Here is a 27,212-nt window from a genome sequence, read left to right as displayed (position 1 = left end):
CCGCGGACCGGGGGTTGGGGAACACTGCCCTAGTGGACATAGGATGACCCTAGACACAAGAGTCATTGGTAAAGCTGAAAAATGAGTACCCCCACATCCTTCTGGGTCCCACAGGCCATACTGTTACAATATATATATATATAAATACAGGTATATGCACAATCTATTCCACTCTCTTTATTAGAGAAAACAGTCTCTGTGTGCATCATGCAGTCTAGGCAGAAGAACAGAGTGAGAGGATTTATGAGCCCTCCTAACAGCGATGGCTGTCAAGATACTAGTTTTATGCAAAAGGAGTTTGACACATTGTCAGTCCGGCTCATATGACATGGCTCTAGAGAAGCCGTGTTCAGCTGAAAGGTAAATAACCGGAGTTGGTTGAAAAGGCTGTGAAATATTTAATGCTGTAAATCATTCAGTACGTTTGTAAGGGAATGGGGTGGATTCTGCGGCATACATCAAAATTCACAGGTGTATCATTCCAGCGCAATGATTACTGAAAGCTGCATGATTCACCCTTCCTACAATATTTCAGCAGTTTAAATGGGGAATTTAGTTACAACCACTAAAAAGAGAAGTGTGGCCAAAGATTTTTTTGGGCTATAAGGCCCCTTTCACACTGAGGAGTTTTTCAGGCGGTTTAGTTTAGCGCTAAAAATAGGTCCTAAATACCGCCTAAAAAACTCCTGCCCAGCATTCTCAGCATTCCCAGCATTCTCAATGAGGCGATGCGCTGGCAGGAGAGAAAAAAATCTCCTGCAAGCAGCATCTTTGGAGCGGTGTGTATACCGCTCCTTCCCATTTAAAACAATGGGAAACCGTGGTAATACCGCACGCAATGCGCCTCTGCATTGTGGGCGGTATTAACCCTTTTTCGGCCTCTAGTGGGGGTTTATACCGCTCCGCCAACGGCCGAATCCCGCTGCAATTCCGACGGTATAGCGCCGCTATTTTTAGCGGCGCTATACCGCCACCGCACCTCCAGCCCCAGTGTGAAAGGGGCCTAACTCTCTTCTGGGTCACAGACTGGCATCCAGACTCTGGAAGGATCCCAACAATAATGTCGGGTTCCACCCAGATGTCTGACCTCAACTTACCAAACCAATCAGCAACCAACCAAATTCACCTGTCTAACAGTGCGTTAAAAACAGGGGTTTAGTTGCACGCATTTGCAAATACATGCATAAGCTGCAGACCCCGTCAAGTCTCCCTGTGTACTGCAGACCCTAACTCTAAGGCCGGGTACTCACGACCAAACATGTATGGTGAAAGCGGTCCGTCGGACCGTTTTCACCATACATGTCTGCCAGAGGGCTTCTGTACGATGGTTGTACACACCATCGTACAGAAGTCCGCGCGTAAACAATACGCGGGGCGTGTCCGCGGTGTCGCCGCGTCGATGACGCGGTGTCGCCGCGACAATGACGCGGCGACGTGGGCGGCCCGCCTTTAAAATGCTTCCACGCATGCGTCGAAGTCATTCGACGCATGCGAGGGACGGCGGGCGCCTGGACATGTACGGTAGGTCTGTACTGACGACCGTACATGTCCGAGCGGGCAGGATTCCAGCGGACTGTTTTAAAACAAGTCCAGGAATATTTGTCTGCTGGGAAAAGGCCCGGCGGGCAAATGTTTGCTGGAATTCGGCCCGCTCGCGCCCACACACGACCAAACATGTTTGCTGAAACTGGCCTGCGGACCAGTTTCAGCAGACATGTTTGGTCGTGAGTATGGGGCCTAAAATGTAAAGAGTCTCCTCCGTGCAAGCACATGTATACTGATGGATAGATGAAGAGCAGATGACTGGAGGGAGCCCAACCTTCCTTAACCACTTAAGGGCCGCCTACTGCACAATTACGTTAGCAGAATGGCACGGCTGGGCACATGCACGTACAGGTACGTCCTGTGCTAGTGCCCAGCAGTGGGTTGCGGGCGCGCGCCCGTGACCCGGTCTGAAGGTCTGTGACCGGGACCACGGGACCCGCGGACCCGATCGCTGCTGGAGTCCTGCGATCGGTCCCCGGAGCTGAAGAACGTGGAGAGCCGTGTGTAAACACGGCTTCCCTGTTCTTCACTAAGGCGGCGTCATTGATCGTGTGATCCCTTTTATAGGGGGACACAATCGATGACGTCACACCTACAGCCACACCCCCCTACAGTTGTAAACACACATGAGGTCACACATAACCCCATCAGCGCCCCCTAGTGGTTAACTCCCAAATTGCAATTGTCATTTTCACAGTAAACAATGCATTTTAAATGCATTTTTTGCTGTGAAAATGACAATGGTCCCAAAAAATTGTCCGAAGTGTCCGCCATAATGTCGCAGTCACGAAAAAAAAAAAGGCTGATCGCCGCCATTAGTAGTAAAAAAAAAAATTAATAAAAATGCAATAAAACTATCCCCTATTTTGTAAACGCTACAAATTTTGCGCAAACCAAACGATAAACGCTTATTGCGATTTTTTTAACCAAAAATAGGTGGAAGAATACGTATCGGCCTAAACTGAGGAAAAAAATCAATTTTTATGTATTTTTGGGGGATATTTATTATAGCAAAAAGTAAAAAATATTGAATTTTTTTCAAAATTGTCGCTCTATTTTTGTTTATAGCGCAAAAAATAAAAACTGCAAAGGTGATCAAATACCACCAAAAGAAAGCTCTATTTGTGGGAAAAAAAGACTCCAATTTTGTTTGGGAGCCACGTCGCACGACCGCGCAATTGTCTGTTAAAGCGACGCAGTGCCGAATCGCAAAACCTGGCCGGGTCCTTTAGCTGCCTAAAGGTCCGGGTCTTAAGTGGTTAAAGGAGCAGGAACACACTAAACACCCAGTACATTGCACAATGACATGCGTTCGCCCCTTCCAGTGCTCCTTGCTGTGAAGACCAGTCATAGGTAGGGGCAGTGACTGTTGTTTTTTGTCTGACCTGCAGCTGTTTCAGCCTCCCAGCATGCCGCCGAGAGCTTGAGCCAGTCGCTCTTGTCCCCTCTCCTGCCTGGCGCTCCAGTAAGCACTGCAGGGGGAAGAGCAGAGTGCAGTGGCTGACAGTCACCACTCTCTGCTCAGAGCAGACTGGCAACTGAGTGATCAGATGTCATGTGATCACTCAGTTCTTGAGCCGACGGGGGACAACTGCAGCAATACAGCGATGCTGTAGCCATAAATGTAAGTTTTATGATTTTTTTTTTTTTACAATCTCACACTTCTGCTTTACCCACTTCACGCTCGCCCTATAGCCGAAAGATGGCTACAGCATGGGCTCACATTGCCGGGAGGGCATCCATAGACGCACTTCCGTGATCGCGCTTCCCTCGTGCACACTGCGCTGCACAATGGCATTGATCTGTGATCGCTGTGTCCTTAGAATACCCTGATCACAGGTCAGGGCAAAGAGCAAACAGCGGCTCTTTACCATGTGACCAGCTGTGTCCAGTCACTGATGATCACAATGTAAACAGGATTTGACAGTTATCAGCAATCCTCTCATCTTGCTGACAGTGCATGAGGAGAGCTGATAACCGGTAAATCCACACAGGGGACATCAACACTGATAATCAGGGTACTGAACTTCAGTGTCCTGATTATCAGTGCAGCCCCAACAGTGCCCACATGTACTGCCAATCTGTGTCCACAAGTATCAGGGCCCATCAATGCCCATCAGTGATGCCTGCCAGTGCCCTCTAGTGCCAGCTATCAGTGCCACCTATCAGCACCCATCAGTGCCGCTTATAAGCAACCATCAGTCCCGCCTATCAGTGCCGGTTATCAGTGCCCATCAGTCCCACCTATCAGTGCCCATTAGTGCCGTCTGTCAGTGCCCATCAGTGCCATATATTAGTGCAGCCTCATCAGTGCAGCCTATCAGTGCCCATCAGTGCCATATATCAGTGCAGCCTCATTAGTACCCATCAGTGCAGCCTCATCAGCGCACATTTGTGAAGGAGAAAAATTACTTACAGTGGAACCTTTGTTTGCGAGTAACGCGGTTAACGAGCGTTTTGAAAGACGAGCGACTTTTTTTTTATTCTAAATGGATTTGCAAGTGTTGTCTCTCAAAACGAGCAGAATTCAAGCTAATGGGGTGTGCAGTACCGCATTTGGCCAGAGGTGCGGGGGCGCCGGTGACACTCGGAACGGTTCGGAAACACTTGTAAATACTCCGTTCCCGAGTCTTTCCGAGCCTTTCCGGGGGTTTCCAAGATCAGACGAGCTGTCCCCTAGTATTTTCGAGGCACCCCGGCACCCCCCCACCTCTGGCCACATGCGGTATTGCATGCCATAGAAGTCAATGTGGAACAAATTATCTTAGTTTCCATTGACTTCTATGGGGAAACTCGCTTTGATATGCTGTATCTTTGGATTATATGCATTCTTCTGGAACGGATTATGCCCGTAATCCAAGGTTCCACTGTATTTAGAAAATGTTGTAGCAGAAACTAAGACAAACTTTTTTTTTTTTTAAATGTTCAATCTTTTTTCATTTGTTTAGCAAATAAATAAAAAACCCCAGTGGTGACCAAAAGAAAGCTATATCTGTCTCATAAATGATAAAAAAGTTATTTGGGTACAGCTGGTACAGGGTCCTGCAGCCTCATAGGACAATCAGGGGAGAATGAAAACTCTTCCTACAAGCTTTAACCAGACACTGATAGAAGCCACAAGACTGCTATAGACTGCTGATGAGAAAAGGTATTTAACAGTTTATAGTAACTAAGGGCCAGATTCACCAAAGAGATACAACGGCGTATCTCCTGATACGCCGTCGTATCCCTGTTTCTATCTATGCGACTGATTCATAGAATCAGTTACGCATAGATATCCATAAGATCCGACAGGTGTAATTGTTTTACACTGTCGTATCTTAGGATGCAGTACCGCGGCCGCCGCTGGGGGGAGTTTGCGTCGTAAACCAGCGTTGGGTATGCAAATTAGGAGTTACGACTGATCCACGACGGTTTTTCGCGTTCGCTACGTTGCCGCTAGTCTAGTTTCCCGTCGCAAAGTCGCAAAGTCGTTTTTTTTGGTGCCCTAACTTTAGTCAGCAAGTGTATTGCTGTCTAAAGTATGGTCGTCGTTCCCGCGGCGAAATTCAAAATTTAACGTCGTTTGCGTAAGCCGTCCGGGAATACGGAAGTACGCTACGCGCGTCGCTGTTCAAAAAAATGACGGCGCAGCGTGCAAAGCACGGCGGGAGTTCGGAAACGGAGCATGCGCAGTAGGTCCGGCGCGGGAGCGCGCCTTATTTAAATGGCACACGCCCATTTAAATTGGCCCGCCTTGCGCCGGAGGCCGCCGGCGTAGTTTTCATCGCAAGTGCTTGGTGAATCAGGCACTTGCGATGAAAAATTGCGGCGGTGTAACGTATCTAGGATAAGTTACGCCGCCGCGATTCTACGTGAATCTGGCCCTAAAACTCTTTCTTTTCCATGTTCTGTGTACTGTGGGAGATCAGATATAGTAAATGAAAGGTACTGAATTTAGTAACACTTTAAAGTGGATGTAAACCCAATTTTTTTTTTTTTTTTTACGCCACAATGTAGAGAATAAGATTTCCTATCATCTGTGCCCAGTTTTGCCACACAGAGTTAATCCAGCTCTGAGCAATCCTCTTTTATTGTTCAGTGAAAATTAACAGACTTCCAGATAAAACCCTGTTTAAATAAAAAGTCCTTTCCTCTCTCCTTGCTTTGAGTGACAGGTTATTTACATATCTAGCTTGGACATGTTTATCATATGTTATGTTATGTTTATCATAATATGAGGTGATCCACAGTATAAAAAGTGAGAAATCCACTCCTCCCCCACATAACACATCCTGGTAAAAAAAACGTATGCGTTTGTCAAAAACGGCCGCAAAACCGTGGTTGAACACGGTTTTGCGTACTGTTAAAAAACGTTTTGCCAGCAAATCGTACGCACCCGGATGCATCTGAGTGCATACGATTTGCAATGCATTGTCTATGTATGCATTTTCCCGTACGGGCCCGTACGTTTTCAATACTGAAATCGTATGCGGCTGACAGACGGGAAAATCGTAGTGTGAACCCAGCCTAATATACAATGAACTGTGGATCACCTCATATTATGATAAACATAACATAACATATGATAAACATGTCCAAGCTAGATATGTAAATAACCTGTCACTCAAAGCAAGGAGAGAGGAAAGGATTTTTTATTTAGACAGGGTTTTATCTGGAAGTCTGTTAACTTTCACTGAACAATAAAAGAGGATTGCTCAGAGCTGGATTAACTCTGTGTGGAAAGACTGGGCACAGATGATAGGAAATTTTATGCCGCGTACACACCATCACTTTTTTTGATGAAAAAAAAAACGACATTTTTAAAAACGTCATTTAAAATCACTGTGTTTGGGGGAAAACGTTGTTTTATGTCTTCTGAAAAACGACAAAAAAAAAAAATTCGAGCATGCTTTAATTTTTTGTGTTGTTTTTCAAAACGTCGTTTTTTGTGTCATTTAAAATGATCGTGTGTAGGCTAAACGACGTTTAAAACAAAGGGCCAGATTCTCATACATTTACGTTGCTCCTGGGCAGCGTAACGTATGTGATTTACGTTACACCGCCGCAGGTTTACAGGTTTACAGCCTGATTCTCAGAACACTTACCTGTAAACTTGCGGCGGTGTAACGTTAAATCGCTCGGCGCAAGCCCGCCCAATTCAAATGGGGCGGGCACCATTAAAATTAGGCGCACTCCCGCGCCGAGCGTACTGCGCATGCTCCGTCGGGTAAATTACCCGATGTGCATTGCGCTAAATGACGTCGCACCGACGTAATTTGCTTAGACGTTAACGTAAATGGCGTCCAGCGCCATTCATGGACGTCTTACGCAAACGACATTATTTTTTAATATTTCGACGCGGGAACGACGGCCATACTTAACATTGGTTGCCCCTCATAATAGCAGGGGCAACTTTACGCGTCGGAATGGCTACGGAAACTACGTAAATTCTCTGCGTCAAGCGCGCGTACGTTCTGGAATCGCTGTAATTTGCTAATTTACATAAGCAACGGGGAAAACGGCGTCCGCGACACCTAGCTGCGGGAAACAAAATTGCATTTTAGATCTGACAGCGTAAGAGCCTTACGCCTGTCAGATCTAATGGGTATCTATGCGTAACTGATTCTGAGAATCAGTCGCATAGATACCCGGGGCCAGATGAGGCGTTACGACGGCGCAAATGGTGTTGCGCCGTCGTAACGCCTTTGAGAATCTGGGCCAAAGTTTTTAAACCCGTACAGAGTGCCGTCGTACGTGCTGAACGTAACCGCGCTTTGCTAGAGCATTTTGAATAAACAATGGTGTGTAGGCTACGTCGTTTTTTAAAATGAAGTTTAAAAAACGTCGTTTTTTTTCATCACATAAAACAACCGTCTGTACGCGGCATTATACTCTACAGCCCGGATTCAGATACCGCCGTAATTTCAAATCTGCGCCGTCGTATCTTTACGCCGATTCTCACCCATCGGAGGACATGGGGTCACGGTTACTTTACATGTAGCACGCCCACTACCTGCCTAATTTGAATTAGGCGGGGTTACGCCGGGCCATTTTCGCTACGCCGCCATAACTTAGGGAGCAAGTGCTTTGTGAATACTGGCCTTGCCTCTCTATTTTACGTTGGCGTAGCGCAAATGAGCTGCGCTACGCCCGCTTAAACATACGCCGATCTACGTGAATCTGGCTATTAATGTCTGTTTACCTGCACTGTCATCATTGTAGGGGCCCCCAGAGCATTACTTTGCCCAGGGGCCCATGATGCTATTAAGACGGCCCTGTGCGGAGGATAGGATGGGACTGTTGTGTACCCGTATTTATCGGCGTATATTGCGCACTTTTTTGCCCTGAAAATTTTCAGGGCAAAATCGTGGGTGCGCGATATACGCCAATACCCGCTTTCCCGCGCCGAGTTTTGAATACTGCGCCGACATATACCGAGCGCAGTACACTCGGGTATATTCGCCCAGTCTCGGCTTCTTCCGCGGTCACGTCCTGGACGTACAGGACGTGAGCGCGACAGTTGCCGAGCATGCTCGAGTGTACTGCGCTCGGTATAAGCTGGCGCAGTATTCAAAACTTGGTGCGGGAAACGAGCAGGGAGGACGCGAGGACGCCGCAGAAGGACGCCGGACCCTCCGCAGAAGACACCGGACCCGCCCAAGAGGACACCGGACCCGCCGAAGAGGACACCGGACCCGCCGCAGAAGGACACCGAAGCCGCAGAAGGACACCCAAAGCCGCAGAAGGATGCCGGACCCGACGAGGCCGCCGATGGACGCCGTGCAAGACACCAAAACTGTAAGTACAAAAATAACTTTTTTTCCACAGGATTGGGGGTCACTTTAGGGGTGCGCGGTATACGCGGGAGCGCGTTATACCGCGATAAATACGGTATATGTGTAGGAGTGGGGGAGGTGATATGAAAAATCATGTATATCGTTTCATTGATGTTGTGTTTTCTTAATTTTTCTTTAAAACTTTTATGTTACGAAAGTTGATTTTCTTCTTTGAAATTTAAAGAATACAAAAAAAAGAACTGGAAAGCTACAATATATTACGTTGTTTGTTCTTGGGTCAAGATATCCTTTAAAAAAATCCTTAGAGAAATACAGAGACTGCCATTGCTGAAAATTATAGTCATTTGTCTGTCTGACCTGCTTCAACACTTTGATTCCCACGAAATTATAAAAAAAAAAAACCCAAAGAAACAGAGAAAAAAGCAAATAAAACAACAAAACAACAACAAGAAAAAAAAGTACCCTGTAGTATTTAAAATAAAGAAGGGGGCTCTGTCCTCAACAGACTTATGCCGCGTACACACGATCATTTTTCGGCATGAAAAAAACGACGTTTTTAAAAAATGTTTTCCTCAATTTAGGCCAATATGTATTCTTCTGCATATTTTTGGTAAAACACAATTGCAATAAGCGTTTATTGATTGGTCTGCGCAAAAGTTATAGCGTCTACAAAATAGGGGATCGTTTTATGGCATTTTTATAAAAAAAAAAATGTTTTACTACTATTACTATTACTATTTGCGGCGATCAGCGATTTTTATTGTGACTGCAACATTATGGCGGACACATCAGACACTTTTGACGCCATTTTGGGACCATTGTCATTTATACAGCGAGCAGTGCTATAAAAATGCACTGATTACTGTAAAAAATGTCACTGGCAGTGAAGGGGTTAACCACTAGGGGGTGCTGAAGGGGTTAAGTGTGTCCTAGGGAGTGCTTCTAACTGTAGGGGGGATGGGTTATATGTGACACGACACTGATCACCACTCCCGATTAAGGGCGGGCACCTTAAGTCAAAATTCTGGAGCAAAAGTGAAACTTTTTTTTAACAAAGATGGAACTGCAACCATCTCTAATGGCGCGTACACACCATCACTTTATGTGATGAAAAAAAACGACGATTTAAATCATGAAATAAAACAACGTTTTTGAAACTTCATTTTCAAAAACGACGTTGCCTACACACCATCGTTTTTTCAAAATGCTCGAGCAAAGCGCGGTTACGTTCAGCACTCTTTTCTATTGAAGCTAGCTTCATAACTTGCTTCTGAGCATGCGCGGGTTTAAAAACATTGTTTTGCCCACACACTATCATTTTAATTGACACAAAAAACAACGTTTTGAAAAACGACACAAAAAATTGAAGCATGCTTCAATTTTTTTTTGTCGTTTTTCACAAGACATAAAACAACGTTTTCCCCCACACAAGGTCATTTTAATTGACGTTTTTCAAAACGTCGTTTTTTTTTCATCACATAAAGTGATGGTGTGTACGCGGCAACAGAGATGTCCAGACCATCTATGGAAGATAACACCTCGACAGGAGCGTCTTCTGATGAGAAGGGTTGAAGAAAATTGCCATGCAAGTTAATTGCAATTAGCTAAAGAAGAAGAACGCCAAACTGGGGTGATTGTTTCCTGTGTCACAACCATTAATGGCTGTGTGTTATTTTAGGGGATAGCAAATGTACACTGTTATACAAGCTGTACACTCACTACTTTACATTGTAGCAAAGTGTCATTTCTTCAGTGTTGTCACATGAAAAGATAAAATATTTAGAATAATAAATATGTGAGGGGTGTAAATGTGAGGGGTGTACTCACTTTTATATATATATATATATATATATATATATATATATATATATATATATATATATATATATATATATATATCTATATATATATCTATATATATATCTATAGATATATATATATCTATATATATATCTATATGTATATAATGTGTACAGGGGGTCCCCGACTTACGAACAACTCCTACTTACGAACGGGACGTATCTGCCGTTCTGCGCATGCACAGCCATTTTCGTCCATTTTCGACGGCGGGCATATTCGACGAAACATCGGAAAACATCGGAAAACTATGTATCTCCCGCTCTGCGCATGCACGCCCATTAGACAGAACAGAGAAAAACATCGGAAAATTACGTAATTGCCGTTTTGCGCATGTGATTTCCGACTTACGAAGATTTTCGACAAACCTAAAGTCTCTAACTTGTTCGTAAGTCAGGGATCCCTTGTATTTAAAACATACACACACATACACATGTATGTAGTCTATACAGTATACAGCAGGGGTCTCCAAACTGCGGCCCGAGGGCCAGATGTTGTCCTTTATCCGGCCCTTGGGGCACTATTCCTCCCACTGACACCAACAAAGGGGCACTATTTCTTCCACTAAGGCCCCGTACACACGACCGGATCTATCCGCTGGGATTGATCCGTGGATCAGTTCCAGCGGACAAATCCGGTCATCTGTACGGCCTAGCGGATATTTATCCGCGGAGATTCCTCGGGCCGATCGATTTCAAGCGGATATACATTTCTTAGCATGCTAAGAAATCTATCCGCTTGAATCGGCTCCAGCGGATTGATCCGGTGGTCTGTACAGACTCACCGGATCAATCCGTCCGCTCCCCTCCCTCGCATGAATCGTAATGATTCGACGCATGCGTGGAAGTACTTACCTTCCAGCGTCGCGCACGTCGCTGCGTCATTGTCGCGGCGATGGCGCGACACGTCACCGCGGATGAATTCCGCACGGATTTGGATCCGATGGTGTGTACACGCCATCGGATCCAAATTCGGAGGAGGAATCTCCGCTGGAAACGATCCGGCGGATCATTTCCAGCGGAGATCCGGTGGTGTGTATGTGGCCTAATACCAATGATGGGATACTATTTCTCTTACTAATAAGGGGCACTACTATTCCTCCTACTGACCACCAACTTGAGGCCATATTTATTCTCACGGATGCTGGGCTCAGGACATTTTCTGCTCCCGCAGGCCGCAATCCAGTCCTCCTAAAGTCTGAAGGACAATAAACTGGCCCTTGGTTTGAAAAGTTTGGAGACCCCTGGTATACTTTATATACTGTATATCCCCTTTCAGACTTTCAAGCCAAAGCCACTTTCAGGTCAAAACAACATCTGTAAGGCCTCATTCACACAGGCGGACTCCGTCGCTACGCTCCGTCTGCTCCTGTCAGCTCAGCGGGAGATCAGTCCGCAGATCTCCGCTGAGCCGACGGATGACAAGCTCCTCTCTGCTCACTGAGCGGGGAGGGGCTTGTCCGGCACCGCTGTGTCCTATGGAGCAATCTGATGAAAACGGACAGCGTGTCCGTTTTCATCAGATCTTACCCAATCCGATCCGCATGGACGGATGGCTAGGGTGCCCACGTGTCCCGGATTACCCGGCACTGTCCCGCAATTGACATGTCTGTCCTGGGTCCCGGGCACCTTCATTCCAGGACAATACAGTGTCCCGGAATGAAATAGAGGACACAGTCACCCCCTACTAACTAGTCACTAAATTTCCGGAACTGGTTGCTAGGGCCAACACTGCCTGGCATCTTGCAACCAGTGACAATTTACTCTCAGACAGTAAGGCCGGGGGCAAGGCCTGCGCCTAGTGCAGCGCCGCTGTCCCCACCCACCTCGTTACCTCCTCCTTCTCCGGCACCTAGCGGCAAGCAGCAGGGACTGGTGTGATCTTCACACTCCAGATAGCGACTCCACTTCTTTCCTTCAATGCACGTGACTCATGCAGAGGAAGTGACAGTAGCACTACATCTGGCGGCAGGCTATGGGTGGCAAGCGGCTCTGCATCTGATGGCAAGTGGCACATTCAGCTGACAAATAACCCGCCACCAAATTCCCCATCAATCCCGAGACTACATTTCCCCGCGCCCACTCATCTTTTTTAGGGGGAAGGTGAGGGGGGGGGGCAGGGGTGTCCCTGAATGACAGTTTGGAAATGTGGTCACCCTAGACGTGGCCCACATACATCTGTTTTTAGCGGATCGGGTCGGATGTCAGCGGACATGTCTCGGCCGACATCCGACGCTCCATAGCGATGCATGGAGCGGCCGTTCAGGTCCGTGACAGGCGGACCCGAACGGCCCGTCGTATGAATGAGGCCCAAATCTATAAATGACATCAACCATCAATAATCATCACAATATACAAGTATTTGTGTTGGGCAGATAACAGACATAGGGCTGTCCGATCATTTCTGTAGTACACTTTTGTCTTTACAATGAAACAATTTACTTCAACAAAGACAAGGTAAAATTTACTTTTTCTTCTGAGGACTATTGATGTAATTTTTACCACTTCATTGGTTATGATGACAAGATTATGTCTGTTGTTAAATTAAATACAGCTCCAGCTATAACCATATAATTTAGACACTGCTATGCTTTATGCCATCCTACTGCCATCTGCTGCCTGTTTGCAGGGCCTGCCGTCTAGGCTGGTGATATAGTGTTATTCTTCTGCAGAAAAGGAAAGCTGCATTGTCATGTGCTTGTACTGTCATCAGAAGCAAACACGGAGAGGAATAGATTTCTTTTACTGGAATATGATAGGAACAAATGGAGCTGGATTCTGCAATAAAGACTGGGGTAGATTCAGGTAGGGGCGCGCAAAACTGCAGCGGCGTAACGTATGACATTTATGTTACACAGCCGCAAGTTTTATGGGCAAGTGCTTGATTCACAAAGCACTTGCCTATAAGGTTGCGGCGGCGTAGCTTAAAAGGTGCCGGCGTAAGCGCGCGTAATTCAAATGATCCCGTAGGGGGCGTGGATCATTTAAATTAGGCGCGTTCCCGCGCCGAACGTACTGCGCATGCGCCGTCCCTAAACTTTCCCGACGTGCATTGCGGTAATTGACGTCGCAAGGACGTCATTGGTATCGACGTAAACGTAAATGGCGTCCAGCGACATTCACGGACGACTTACGCAAACGACGTAAAAAGTTCAAATCGCGACGCGAGAACGACGTCCATACTTAACATTGGCTGCGCCTCCTAATAGCAGGAGCAGTCTTACGACGAAAACGACGTACGCAAACTACGTAAAAAACTACCGCCGGGCGCACGTACGTTCGTGAATCGGCGTAAGTATGTAATTTGCATACTCTACGCTGACATCTACTGTATGGGAGCCCCACCTAGCGGCCAGCGGCAGAATGCACCCTAAGATACGACGGCGTAAGAGACTTATGCCAGTCGTATCTTAGGCTAAAGTCGGCATATCTAGCTTTCTGAATACAGAAAGTAGATACGCCGGCGCTACTTAGCAATTACGCTGCGTATCTATGGATACGCCTGCGTAATTGCTCTCTGAATCTACCCCACTGTTCTTTCTGCTTGGCTTTACGGCTGTCAATTTGAATCACATGCTGGCTTCTTTTACGGTTCTCCGGAATTTGAAGGAAGCGAGAACCCCACCAGAATTCCCAACTGCTAATTCCACTTAATCGCTGCCACAAAGGCAATTTACGATGTTGGGGGTTCCCAATATGGATTCATGCTAGCGGTCTCAAACTGGCGGCCCACCAGCTGTTTGTGAAACTACAAGCCCCATCAGGCATTGCAAGGCTGACAGAAATGCCTCGTACACACGATCAATTTTCCCGATGGGAAAACTGTAAGGAATCCCGGCTCCTCACAGTTTTTTCTGATGGGAAAACTGCCCAAAAAAACGCCAAACAAAAAAAGAGAACCAGTTCTCTTTTTTTCCGCCGGGAAAACCGGCAGACTTTTGTCCGGAGTTTTTTGGCAGTTTTCCTATGGGAAAAACTGCGATAGTGTACACACGGCCGCAATTCCCGGCCAAAGCGTCATCGCAGTTTTCCTGTCAGAAAAAACGGCCGTGTGTAGGGGGAAAGACTAACCGAGCAGGTTCTTGGCTTTCCCCACGGGATTTCTAACGGGAACTTTTCCATGACTTTAGCCATGACTAAGCACTAACTGTGTGCGAAACGCGTCGGCTATCCCCTTATGTGACTGTATCTTTGGATGTACATGTCTTACTTTTATCAATAAAGACAACTTTCTCAAGTTTATCCGGAGTGCGGCTGTCCATCGATTTCTATGTTTTCCATGTTTGCCTAGTGCATTGCCAGCACCTTGGACTCCTGGGAGGTTCCTCCAATTGTCTGCTAAAGATCCACCTGGAGCGGTGACTCCCTTTACGGGGCATTACAAGCATGACTCCCACAGGCAGAGGCATGATGGGACTTGTAGTTTCACAACAGCTGGAGGGCCGCCAGTTTGGGACCCCCTGTGCTAGAGGATTAACCCTTCCATAACCAGGGGTCATTGAGGCTTAGAAGCCCAGACCAATGTTTTTAATAAATGCCCAGCTCAGATCAAAAAATTAAAATGGTGTGCCATTGTCAAAGCCATAGATCAGTAATTCTCAACTCCTGTCCTCAGGACCCACTAACAGGCCAGATTTTAAGTATTAACTGGAGGAGATGAAGTCTAGAATACTGCAATCACTGATCAATGTAAAGGGGTCCAGTGATGCAGGGTGCTGTGTAATGTAAAGGCGTCCAGTGATACAGGGTGCTGTGTAATATAAAGAGGTCCAGTGGTGCAGGGTGCTGTGTAATATAAAGAGGTCCAGAGGTGCAGGGTGCTGTGTAATGTAAAGGGGGCCAGTGATGCAGGGTGCTGTGTAATGTAAAGGGATCCAGTGATGTAGGGTGCTGTGTAATGTAAAGGGGTCCAGTGATGCAGGGTGCTGTGTAATGTAAAGGGGGCCAGTGATGCAGGGTGCTGTGTAATGTAAAGGGGTCCAGAGCTGAGGGGTGCTGTGTAATGTAAAGGGGTCCAGAGCTGTGGGATGCTGTGTAATGTAAAGGGGTCCAGAGCTGTGAGGTGCTGTGTAATGTAGAGGGGTCCAGAGGTGCAGTTGTGGAGAGAGGGTACACAATAGTGACAAAGAGATATTGAAAGATGAAGGGGGCACAATGTGGTGTTTTTACATCTTAACGTGTGGGGGGCGTGCTTTTAACCCCTGCTTGCGGTCGAAGAAAGAGTAAAATTCGACTGTGTATCACTGCTGCCGAAGCGCCCCCCCTGAAAAAATTTCAGCGGACGCCCATGGTTGAAAGTGTAGCGGCCTTTACATCGTACACTGCAATACACAGCTCCAGAGTGAGTATCCATCATAATGCTTGAATGGCGAGTGATCATTGGTTAGTACAGCTACGTGGCCACACTGCCCAATGAACAACACATCTAAAGCTGGCCATGGATGCATATAATTTCAAGTAAAAATTCCTAAGCCCTTTACACAGGGCTGTAAAACCAGCACCCTGATCGGCATCTGATTGGAATCCGCAGCCAATGGCTGAGAGCACCAACCGGTACGTTTTGGAAGGGGGGCGGTCCCTTTGTCAGAACACAATAGCTTAGCAGGGAGATTACTGTACTAACATCACATAGATAACACAGCGAGCTCCTCACATGCTCTTCTGTACCAGGCTTTAGCGAAAGTCTTAGGAGAATTTGGATGAAAATGTTTTAATTATTCTGAGATCATTCATTTGTCGTTCAAAAGATTGTGTTTGCTTTTAACATTCAATTTAGCAATGAATGGACTTTAACAAACACAAAACCTGTTAGAAATGTGTTTGCTTGAGAAACAATTTACCAACCTGCTCCTTTGAATTTTCTCTTCACTCCAGTCAAAAACTAATGCTGATTTTTATTTTTTATTTTTCTAATTCTATCATTTATTAACCTCTTCTTTTCCCAGCCATAGTAATATGGTGGCCGCAAGGTGGCTCTGCCATCCTGGGCAGCCGTCATATGAGGTCCTCGGCTTTCCAGCCACTAGGGGGCGCACACCCGCCGCATCACTTGGGAGCCAATGCTAGTGCCTGGCGGCCGCAATGTCCACCAGGCACCTACAGTACGATTGGTCGTCAAAGAGCAGGGACATGGATCTGTGTGTGTAAACGCACAGATCCACATCCTGTCAGGGGAGAGGAGACAGATCGTCTGTTCCTTGTAGGAACACCGATCGGTCACCTCCCCCAGTCAGTCCCCTCCCCCCCACAGTTAGAATCACTCCCTAGGTAACACATCTAACCCCTTGATCGCCTGCCAGTGACATTTATACAGTAATCAGTGCATATTTATAGCACTGATCGCTGTATAATTGTCAATGGTCCCAAAATAGTGTCAAAAGTGTCCGATCTGTCCTGACAAAAATCGCAGATTGCCGCCATTACTAGTATAAATAATAATATTAAAAATGCCATAAATCTATCCCCCATTTTATTGATGCTATAACTTTTGCGCAAACCAATCAATTTACATGTATTGCGTTTTTTTTACCAAAAATATGTAGAAAAATACATATCGGTCTAAACTGAGGAAGAAATTTGTTTTTTGTTTTTTTAGATTGGGATATTTATTATAGCAAAAAGTAAAAAAATATTGAGGGTTATTTACGAAAGGCAAATGCACTTTGCACTACAAGTGCACCGAAAGTGCACCTGGAAGTGCAGTCGATGTAGATCTTCGAGGAAGATCTGAAATGAGGGAAGCTCTGCTGATTTTATCATCCAATCATGTGCAAGCTAAAATTATGTTTCTTTATCGTACACCACAGGACACAGAGCCTTAAATCATTAAATAATGGGTTGTATGGTCACCAGAGGTGATTGGACACTGGCACAACCAATCAAAGACAGTTCCCCTCCATATAACCCCTCCCATCAGGGAAGTACCTTCGTTTTTTCTCCAGTTTCTAAGGTGTTGGACGCAAGGAAAATGTGCTGAAGAAAGCTCTGCCTAAGAAGCCCTATGAGGGTAGAGAGCTACACTGTGGGTCCATCCAAGACGCTTAATTATATTACGCCAAAACTGGATGGTATCCAGACCTCATGGACGAGGTGTCACCTGTAAGGTCTCTCTTCAGAGGACTGGGCTCTGGGGTCCAGCACTTTCGCTCTATACGCTAAAAGTCCTGGTAAGAGTCTTTTACAAGGCCCAGGGAAGATGTATTCTTTAAGTAGGAACACATACCCCTGAAGGTTGGCACGCAGACCCCGCCGGGATGGGGGAAGATTGGTATCTGCCTGGCAGAGAACCTGAGGCGGGACAAGGTGGGTTAGGAAAAAGTCCTACGTTTTAAACTTAAGTTTTTCACTCACCAAGTTCCAAAGCAGTATCAGTCTAAATGACAAGCACACTCCTTTCGCTGCAAGCGCTGCATTGCCCTTTTCCCTCTTTCACAGAAAGCTGAAGGCTCAGTAGGAGGGGGAGGTGCCTGAATGGCACACTTTTAATGACGGTCAGACAGGAAGGAACAAACCTCACATGTCTGGAGCTTCCCTGCAAGGGACACAGCAGCGTTTAAGGGCACATAAGATCTCCATGTGGTTGGCTGAGCATTCCCCAAGGATAAGACACCCACTCTGGCATGAAACTGTGTTATTAGTTGCATACTTATATGTAGATTGCTAAACTAGCACAGTACTATATGCATTTGTTGGTACCACTACCTTGGCTTTGCTTAGCATTATGTCTTTCCAAAGAAGAGGCTCTGGGAGAAGCAATAAAAAAAAGCATCGCCGCCAGAGACAAGAGGCTCTAGCCGCGCCTGCTCAGTACCCTCATCTCCTGTAATACCTAAAGTATTTATACAGGATGAGCCATTACCTCTATCAGGAGTTTCAGCCTCTCCTTTTGTGCCTGTGCCTGCATATGTCACTGAAGACACTTTGGCAACAACCCTAAACAATTTAGAAGGGAGAATCACTGAGTTAATCGCAAAGTCCTCACAAAAGGACAGAAAGCAAAGCAGATCTCCTCCTGTTGTTTTAGATCTCCTTGCAGAAAGATCAGAGGAGGATGAGGTCCCATCAGGGGATGAGGACTCGGAGGGATCAGAGCTGTCAGAGGAGCCTTTTTCTGCATCTCGGGTGCTAAAGTTACAGGTGCAATATTATACTGAAGCAGTGCGCTCCACTTTCAGATTACCCCCTAAGGAGTTAACTGGATCACATGTCTCCTCTCTGGGCTCATTAAAATCCCCACAGGCTGCTTGTGTCTTTCTGAGTCATCCTTTATTGGAGAATCTGATTTACACAGACTGGAAAAACCCAGATAAGCGTTTTTCTCCTCCTAGGAAGTTTGAAGTGCTTTATCCCATGGAGGAGAAGTTTACCAAGAAGTGGATGCAGCGATTTCTTCTGTAAACAAAAGCCTAAATTGTCAGGTGGACAATGCCCAGGTATTTAAAGATACTTCTACTAAAATCATCCTTCCTCCTGGCAGGCGCAGTAACCCAACCTGCTCTTGCAGCGGTGGGTATGTGTCAGGTCTTAAAAGACCAGGTGAAACAGGGGATGAAAGATCTGACTGCTGAACAGATCAAATTACAGGGCCACCCGGTGCGGATTCAATGCGACAATGCTACTGCAGTAGCTTACATCAATCACCAGGGAGGCACCCGCAGTCTCTCTGCAATCTTCATTCTAGGGGTAGAAAACTGGCAAGCGGACTATCTGAGTCGCCAGTAACTATTACCAGGAGAGTGAGTTCTCCACCCCGATATCTTTCAGGCCATATGCCAGAGATGGGGGACCCGGGATGTAGACCTGCTAGCTAGAGTTGAGCGGACACCTGGATGTTCTGGTTCGGACCCGAACCCGGACTTTGAAAAAAAGTTTGGGTTCGGGACCGAACCCGGACTTTGACCCGAACACGAACCCCATTGAAGTCAATGGGGACCCGGACTTTTGACTACAAAAATGTCTCTAAAAAACTAAGGGAAAGGGCTGGAGGGCTGCAAATGGCAGCAAAATGTCGGGAAGAGCATGGCAAGTACTCTGGAAATAAATGTGGATAGGGAAATAACTTAAACTAACATAAAAAAAATTAAAATTAAAAATATAATGATTTTTGACCTTTGAGGACGAGGTCCATACAGTTTTGTTCAAAATTATTGAACCCCCCAATGCACAGATGGTGTGGCAGGTGTACTGCTGTTGAAATACTCAGTCACCTATAGAGTGCTGACTGCCCCTATAGGAAAAATATTTCAGGAACCTGTCCCTGACTATGTACTTGACAGAAACACAGTATATCACAGGTGCACATGTGGTGTGGCAGGTGTAGTGCTGTTGAAATACTCAGTCACCTGTAGAGTACTGACTGCCCCTATAGGAAAAATATTTCAGGAACCTGTCCCTGACTATGTACTTGACAGAAACACAGTATATCACAGGTGCACAGGTGGTGTGGCAGGTGTACTGCTGTTGAAATACTCAGTCACCTATAGAGTGCTGACTGCCCCTATAGCTGAACAAAATTCCTAAACTATATGAAGCACAGCAGATGTCACAGGAATAGAGTGCTTGTTGATATTTCTGGAGCAGCATACACCTAAAACTGTCTCTAAGCAGATTCAGCAGCCTTTCCCTTACATAAGTGAAGCAGTGACAACGAGCCATATGCCATAAGATGATGCAGATATCAAAGAAATAAAGTGTGCTTATTGATATTTCTGGAGCAGCATAGCAGCATAGACCTAACACTGTCCCTGAGCAGATTCAGCAGCCTTTCCCTCACATAAGTGAAGCACAGTGACAACGAGCCAGATACACCTAAGACTTTCCCTAAGCAGCAGATTCCAGCAGCCTTTCCCTATCATGAGTGAAGCAGAGTGACGATCTGTGCTGTGTGCCTCTAATATAGAGACTGGTCACATGATGGGTCACATGCTGCACTGGCCAATCACAGCCATGCCATAAGTAGGCAAGGCTGTGATCAGTTCCCAGTCACAGTAGTAATACGAATGGCGATTGGCTGCCGTGCCGTGTGCCAAAACATACCCGAACTCCGAACCCGGACTTTTTCCAATTATTCGGGTCCGGGTTCGGGAAAAACCCAAAGTCCGTACCGAACCCGAACTTTACAGTTCGGGTTCGCTCAACCCTACTGCTAGCCTCAAGGTTCAACAAGAAGTTGGACAACTTTGTGTCCAGGACGAAAGATCTCCTAGCCTACGGATCGGATGCTCTAATAATTCTGTGGAATCAGTTTTCACTAATCTATGCGTTTCCTGCCATCGCTCTCTTACAAAGGCTAATTTGCAGGATCAAGAAGTAAAGGATTCCTGTAATCTTAGTGGCCCCAAATTGGCCCAGAAGATCCTGGTACACAGAAATCATAAAGATGGAGGTAGAAAAACGTTGGAAGCCATCCCAGGAAGTCTATATTAACTGTTGCACTACAGGTCTGCAGTGCTGTTCAACTGTGTTGTTAGCTTAAGTTCCTGTCTGCAGTGTGCTATGATTACCTTCCTGTGTACCGTTTTTGGCTCATCCCTGACTTCTCCTGTTTGCCTGTGACCCTGACCTTTTGCCTGTCCCTCGGTGACCCTTGTCTGCCTGTTGCCCTGACCTCGGCTTACCCATCACTATCGCTTGTCCTGCTTGCTGCTTCCCCTCTCTCCCTGTGAAGCGTGACCTAGGGGATCCCAGGGGTCGCGACCTGGATCCAGCTGCGGCGAAGGCCATCCTCACCACTAGAGGCTCTGGTGAACACAAAGCTGGGTCTTAGACTCCGCGCCCTGGGAGATCTTGGGTTCACGCTTCCTCTCTGATAGCAGCAGTTGTCTATAGGGTTCACTACCCTGTGGTGCATCCCTGACCCCAACATGGTGCACTTGTCACTTGGCCACAGGTGACCTGACACAGACGGTGGCGATGGTTGCTGGAACCGGTCATACCTTGGCGCTGCGAACTAAAAAATTGTCTGAACGCATCGGTCAGACGGCCACCTTCTCCACCGCTCCTTCTGTGACTGACCGAACCCTCAGCAACACGTTGTCCAGGACCTGGATTTTGTAACCCCCCAGTCTCTGGGAACGCGTTACACAGACCTTTCTGCAAGGCCTCCCGAAGATGGAGGATGGTGCTGGGGCGGAGGAGGAGCAAGAAGAGCATGCTTTAAACCTTTCTGGGATCCCTGGTGTTGTCCGTGGATGGGGGGAGGAGAACGAGGACGACATTATCCTGGATGATGTGCAGGAGCCAGACCAGTACAGCGCTTCCAGTTTAGTGCAAATGGGGGCCTTTATGCTCCAGTGTTTTAAGAGGGACCCCCGTATAAAAAGCATAAAGGGCAAGGACCAGTACTGGGTGGCAACGTACTTAGACCCCCAGTACAAACAAAACATGGTGGAAATGTTAACACCATCACAGAGGGCTATCAGAATGCTGCACTTCCAGGCCTTGCTTCGAGAAATGCTGCATTCTGCTTTTGCGTCCGCTGGCAGAGGAATTTCCACTCACAGAGAAACAGTTTTGGGTACCAATCCAACAGCGCCTGCAAGAAGAGGGCGGTTTGAAGATGTCTTAGTCACTAATGATATGAGATGATTCTTTCAGTCGACCCATCGACAGTTGTCCTCCGGATCGAGCATCAGGGAACGCCTAGACTGACAAGTGTCCGACTACATCGGGTTAACGACCGATGTGGACGCACTGAGAAGTGATGAACCCCTGGACTACTGGGTGGGCAGGCTTGACCTTTGGCCAGAGCTTGCACAATTTGCAATAGAACTGTTGGCTTGCCCCTCATCCAGTGTCCTGTCCGAAAGGACTTTCAGTGCAGCAGGGGGGGTCATGACCGATAAGCGCACTCGCCTAGCTCACAACAGTGTTGACTACCTCACATTTATAAAAATGAATGAAGCATGGATCTCAGAGGAATTCAACACATGTGACCAGTAGACCATGTTTCATTCAAATTCTGGTGAACGCCTGTGGGCTAATTTTTGGGCCTGTACTGGCCGACACTTTGTACCCAGTGAATGCCCAATGTACCACCAGCCACAGAATAAAAAGTTGTTTGCTGTCCGGTGAACGCCTGTGGCCGTGGGCTAATTTTTGGGGCCTGTAATGGCCGACACTTACTTCTGTATCCGTTGAATGCCTAATGTACCACCAGCCACAGAATACAAAGTTGTTTGCTGTCCGGTGAACTCCTGTGGCCGTGCGCTAATTTTTGGGGCCTGTAATGGCCGACACTTACTTCTGTATCCGGTGAATGCCTAATGTACCACCAGCCACAGAATACAAGGTTGTTTGCTGTCAGCCTGTCGGCTAATTTTTGGGGCTTGTAATGGCCAGGACTTACTTATGTATCCGGTTTTTCACTTAATACTTCTGGTAGGTCAGTGTCCATGTTGTAGGACTATTTGTGCACAGCTAGTAAGTATTTTGTGGCTGCAAATATGACCTGAAGGTTTTTAATATTCGCCTGCCATTAAAGTCAATGGGGCCCGCCGCGAACTTGCGGTTCGCGGACATTTGCGATCGTTCGCGATTAGTGTTTGCGAACCGTCCCGTTGGATGTTCGTCCATCACTAATGGGATGTCTCAACTGCTTATAATTGGCTTAGAGCAGTGACAACTTCCTGGCGGGATATCTCAGGTGGATTCAGATTAGGATCCAAACGTGCCTGACCGTGCCCGCGGGACCTGCGGACTCGATGTCCGCCGGTGTCCCACGATCATGTCACAGAGCTTTGTAAACAAGGCATTTACCTGTTCTCCCTAGTGACAGGACACTGATCTGCTGCTCCCTGTGATCGGAGCAGTGATCAATGTCGTGTCACTGGTAGCCCATCCCCCACACAGTCAGAATCACTCCCTAGGACACACTTAACCCCTTCCTCGCCCCTAGTGGTTAACCCCTTCCCTGGCAGTGTCATTTACACATTAATCAGTGCATTTTTATCGCTGTATAAATGACAATAGTCCCAAAAAAGTGTCAAAAGTGTCCGATATGCCTGCCGCAATGTCGCAGTCATGATAAAAATCATTGGCCGCCGCCATTAGTATAAAAAAAAATAATAATAAAAATGCCATAAAACGAACCCCTGTTTTGTAGACACTATAACTTTTTGCGCAAACCAATCAATATACGCTTATTGCAATTTTTTTGTTACCGAAAATATGTAGAAGAATACACATTGGCCTAAACTGAGAAAGACATTTATTTTTTTTATATATTTTTGGGTGATCAAATACCACCAAAATATAGCTTTATTTGTGGGAAAAAGGGACGTCAATTTTGTTTGGGTACATCGTCGCACGACCACGCAATTGTCGGTTAAAGCGCCGCAGTGCCGAATTGCAAAAAGTGCTCTGGTCAGCAAGGGGGTAAATTCTTCCGGGGCTGAAGTGATTAAGGTGGTAATTAAACTCACTTGGTGCCTTATCTGCATTAAATTTGTCTCAGAACCTGTGTAATTCATATGTGTTCGGGTTTTAGGCCTGATTCACACCTAATGGCATTTTTAGTGCTTTTTGCATTTTGCAGATTTGCACTATAGTCCATTTAACATGGTTTTCTATGGAACACGTTTTGTAGTGCAAATCTGCAAAATGCAAAAAGCATTAAAAATGCCTAGGTGCAAATCCAGCCTAAGGGGATGAGGTGGCAACCCTATTCCAGGGCTCGACAAAAACCCCGGGTGCCAGGTCGCAATTGCGACTAGAATTAGCGACCTGGCGCCTGGGGCGGCACAGCTGGGGTACCCTGTCTCCATGTGCCCCCCCCTCGCGATCGCGTTGAGACTGCGGCTTTGTGGCCTTCTGCATTCCTATGGTTCCTTCTGGAAGCTGGTGCCCTCTTTTGGTGGCCGCTGGTATGACAAGATAACCAGCAATGCTAATGGAGCTTCCCTGCCTGTTTCCATCTCCTTTCCTTAGAAGTTAGAACCCCCAAACATTATATATATTTTTTATTTTAACACCCTAGAGAATAAAGCAGTCATTGCAATACTTTCTGTCATACCGCATTTGCGCAGCGGTCTTACAAGCTCACTTTTTGGGAAAAATACACTTTTGTTAATAAAAAAATAAGATAACAGTAAAGTTAGCCCAATTTATTTTATATTGTGAAAGATAATGTTACGCCGAGTAAACTGATAGCCAACATGTCACTCTTCAAAATTGCGTCCACTCGTGGAATAGCGACAAACTTTTACCCTTTAAAATCTCCATAGGCGACATTTAAAACATTCTACAGGTTGCATGTTTTGAGTTACAAAGGAGGTCTTGGGCTAGAATCATTGCTCTCGCTCTACCAATCGCGGTGATACCTCACATGTGTGGTTTGAACACCGCTTTCATATGCGGGCGCTACTCACGTATGCGTGCGCTTCTGCACGCGAGCTCGGCGGGACGGGTCGCGTTTTCTGGCTCCTAACTTTTTTAGTTGGCTCCTAGATTCCAAGCAAATTTGACAAGCCCTGCCCTATTCGTTACCCAAATATAGCAAGGTCCACATCATTCCATGGTCTGGTATGGACCAACTACTTCTGCACCCAAATATAGCAAGGTCCACATCATTCCATGGTCTGGTATGGACCAACTACTTGTGCACCCAAATGTAACAGGGTCCACATCATTCCATGGTCTGGTATGGACCAACTACTTGTGCACCCAAATGTAACAGGGTCCACATCATTCCATGGTCTGGTATGGACCAACTACTTCTACACCCAAATATAACAAGGTCCACATCATTCTATGGTCCAAGGTATGGACCTTTTGTTCTAAACACTCAGAGAGATGTGACCTTCCAGGAGGGCTTTTCATTATCACTACTACAATTACTTACTCTCACCTCCCATTATTCTTAATGGAAGAACTGCTCATTTAGCAAGTTCAGAAATTCTTTAAAACATGGTACACCATATTATAATAATGGTCAAAGCATCGGAGAACTTCAGCTCCATTATCTTGCTCTAGGAATACTAGGGACATATAAACAGGCAGCAAGCCCATTATCATCGATCCAGTACTAAATGATTATTCCTGGCTAAATCAACACAGGTCATAGTTGTCAGCTATCCCTGATTTCCCAGGAGAGTCCCGAGGTTAGTTTCTCCATGGTAATTTTTGTCTTTGGAATTGTCCCTGAATTTAAATGTTGACACTTTCATATTAAAATCACTGTTTACTGGAACACTGTCTACTATCCATTCTAGGTATTCCTTTCTTATACAGTAAAACCTTGGTTTGAGAGTAACTTGGTTTGAGAGCATTTTGCAAGACAAGCAAAATGTTTTAATAAATTTTTACTTGATATACAAGCGATGTCTTGATATAAGAGTAGCGTCATGTCACAACCGAGTATAAAAGAGAAGAGAGGAGCCTCTGAATGTAGCAATATGGTTACATTTAATGAAGGTACAACATTTAGATACTCACATGGTTGATCATTAAAAGAGGCACATCTAATGCCCTTTTCACACGTTCGGAATTTCCGATGGGATAAAATCTGATGGAATTTTCCGTCGGAATTCCGTTCAAGATCTCCTGCATACACACTGTCAGACCAAATTCCAACCGTCCAAAATGCAGTGACTTAATACACAATGACGAGCCGAGAAAAATGAAGTTCAATGCTTCCGAGCTTGTGTCAACTTGATTTTGAGCATGCATAGTTTTTTCTCCGTCGGAGTTCCACACAGACGATTGGAATTTTCCATCGGAAAAAAATAAAACATGTTCTATTTCTAAATTCAGATGGAAAAAAGTCAGATGGGGCCCACACACGGTCGGAATATCCAATGAAAAAATTACGTCTGACTTTTTTCATTGGAAATTCTGATCGTGTGTACAAGGCCTTAGTATGCAGGCATCCGGGGTAAAGCTGTCCGCACAGACCATTATCCTCACCGCCATTGATGTCGTCCATTCCACGAGCGCTTCAAGCCTTGCTTTTAATTCGCTATACTGCAGGGTAGTCTTCCCTGTCACTATTGCAGACTGACAGCGGTGAGAGCCGGCATTGTGGAGGACGGTCTATGTGGGCATCTTTACCCCGGATGCCTGCATACTTAGATGTGCCTCTTTTATTCATCAAGAGGTAAAGGACCTGGCCAGTTTTTGCGATTCGGCACTGCGTCGCTTTAACTGACAATTGCGCGGTCGTGCGATGTGGCTCCCAAACAAAATTGGCGTCCTTTTTTCCCACAAATAGAGCTTTCTTTTGGTGGTATTTGATCACCTCTGCGGTTTTTATTTTTTGCGCTATAAACAAAAATAGAGCGACAATTTTGAAAAAAAAATCAATATTTTTTACTTTTTGCTGTAATAAATATCCCCCAAAAAGATATAAACATTTTTTTTCCCTCAGTTTAGGCCGATACGTATTCTTCTACCTATTTTTGGTAAAAAAAATCACAATAAGCATTTATCGATTGGTTTGTGCAAAATTTGTAGCGTTTACAAAATAGGAGATAGTCTTATTGCATTTTTATTAATTTTTATTTTTTTTACTACTAATGGCGGCGATCAGCGATTTTTTTCGTGACTGCGACATTATGGCGGACACTTCGGACAATTTTGACACATTTTTGGGACCATTGTCATATTCACAGCAAAAAATGCTATAAAAATGCATTGTTTATTGTGAAAATGACAGTTCAGTTTAGGAGTTAACCACTAGGGGGGTGCTGAAGGGGTTATGTGTGACCTCATATGTTTTTCTAACTGTAGGGGGGCGGGGCTGGACGTATGATGTCATTGATCGTGTTTCCCTATATCAGGGAACACACGATCAATGAAGCTGCCACTGTGAAGAACGGGGAAGCTGTGTTTACACACACCTCTCCCCGTTCTTCAGCTCCGGGGACCGATCGCGGGACTCCGGCGGCGATCAGGTCCGCGGGTCCCTTGGCCGCTGAGCTTCGGACCGGGTCGCGGGCACGCGCCCGCGACCCAAGGCTGGGCACTTAACCACTTCCAGACCGCCGCATGTACATTTATGTCGGCAGAATGGCACGGACAGGCACATTGGCGTACC

This window comes from Rana temporaria, chromosome 4, assembly GCF_905171775.1.
Source record: "Rana temporaria chromosome 4, aRanTem1.1, whole genome shotgun sequence".
Lineage (NCBI taxonomy): Eukaryota > Metazoa > Chordata > Amphibia > Anura > Ranidae > Rana > Rana temporaria.
This window is presented reverse-complemented; position numbering follows the sequence as displayed.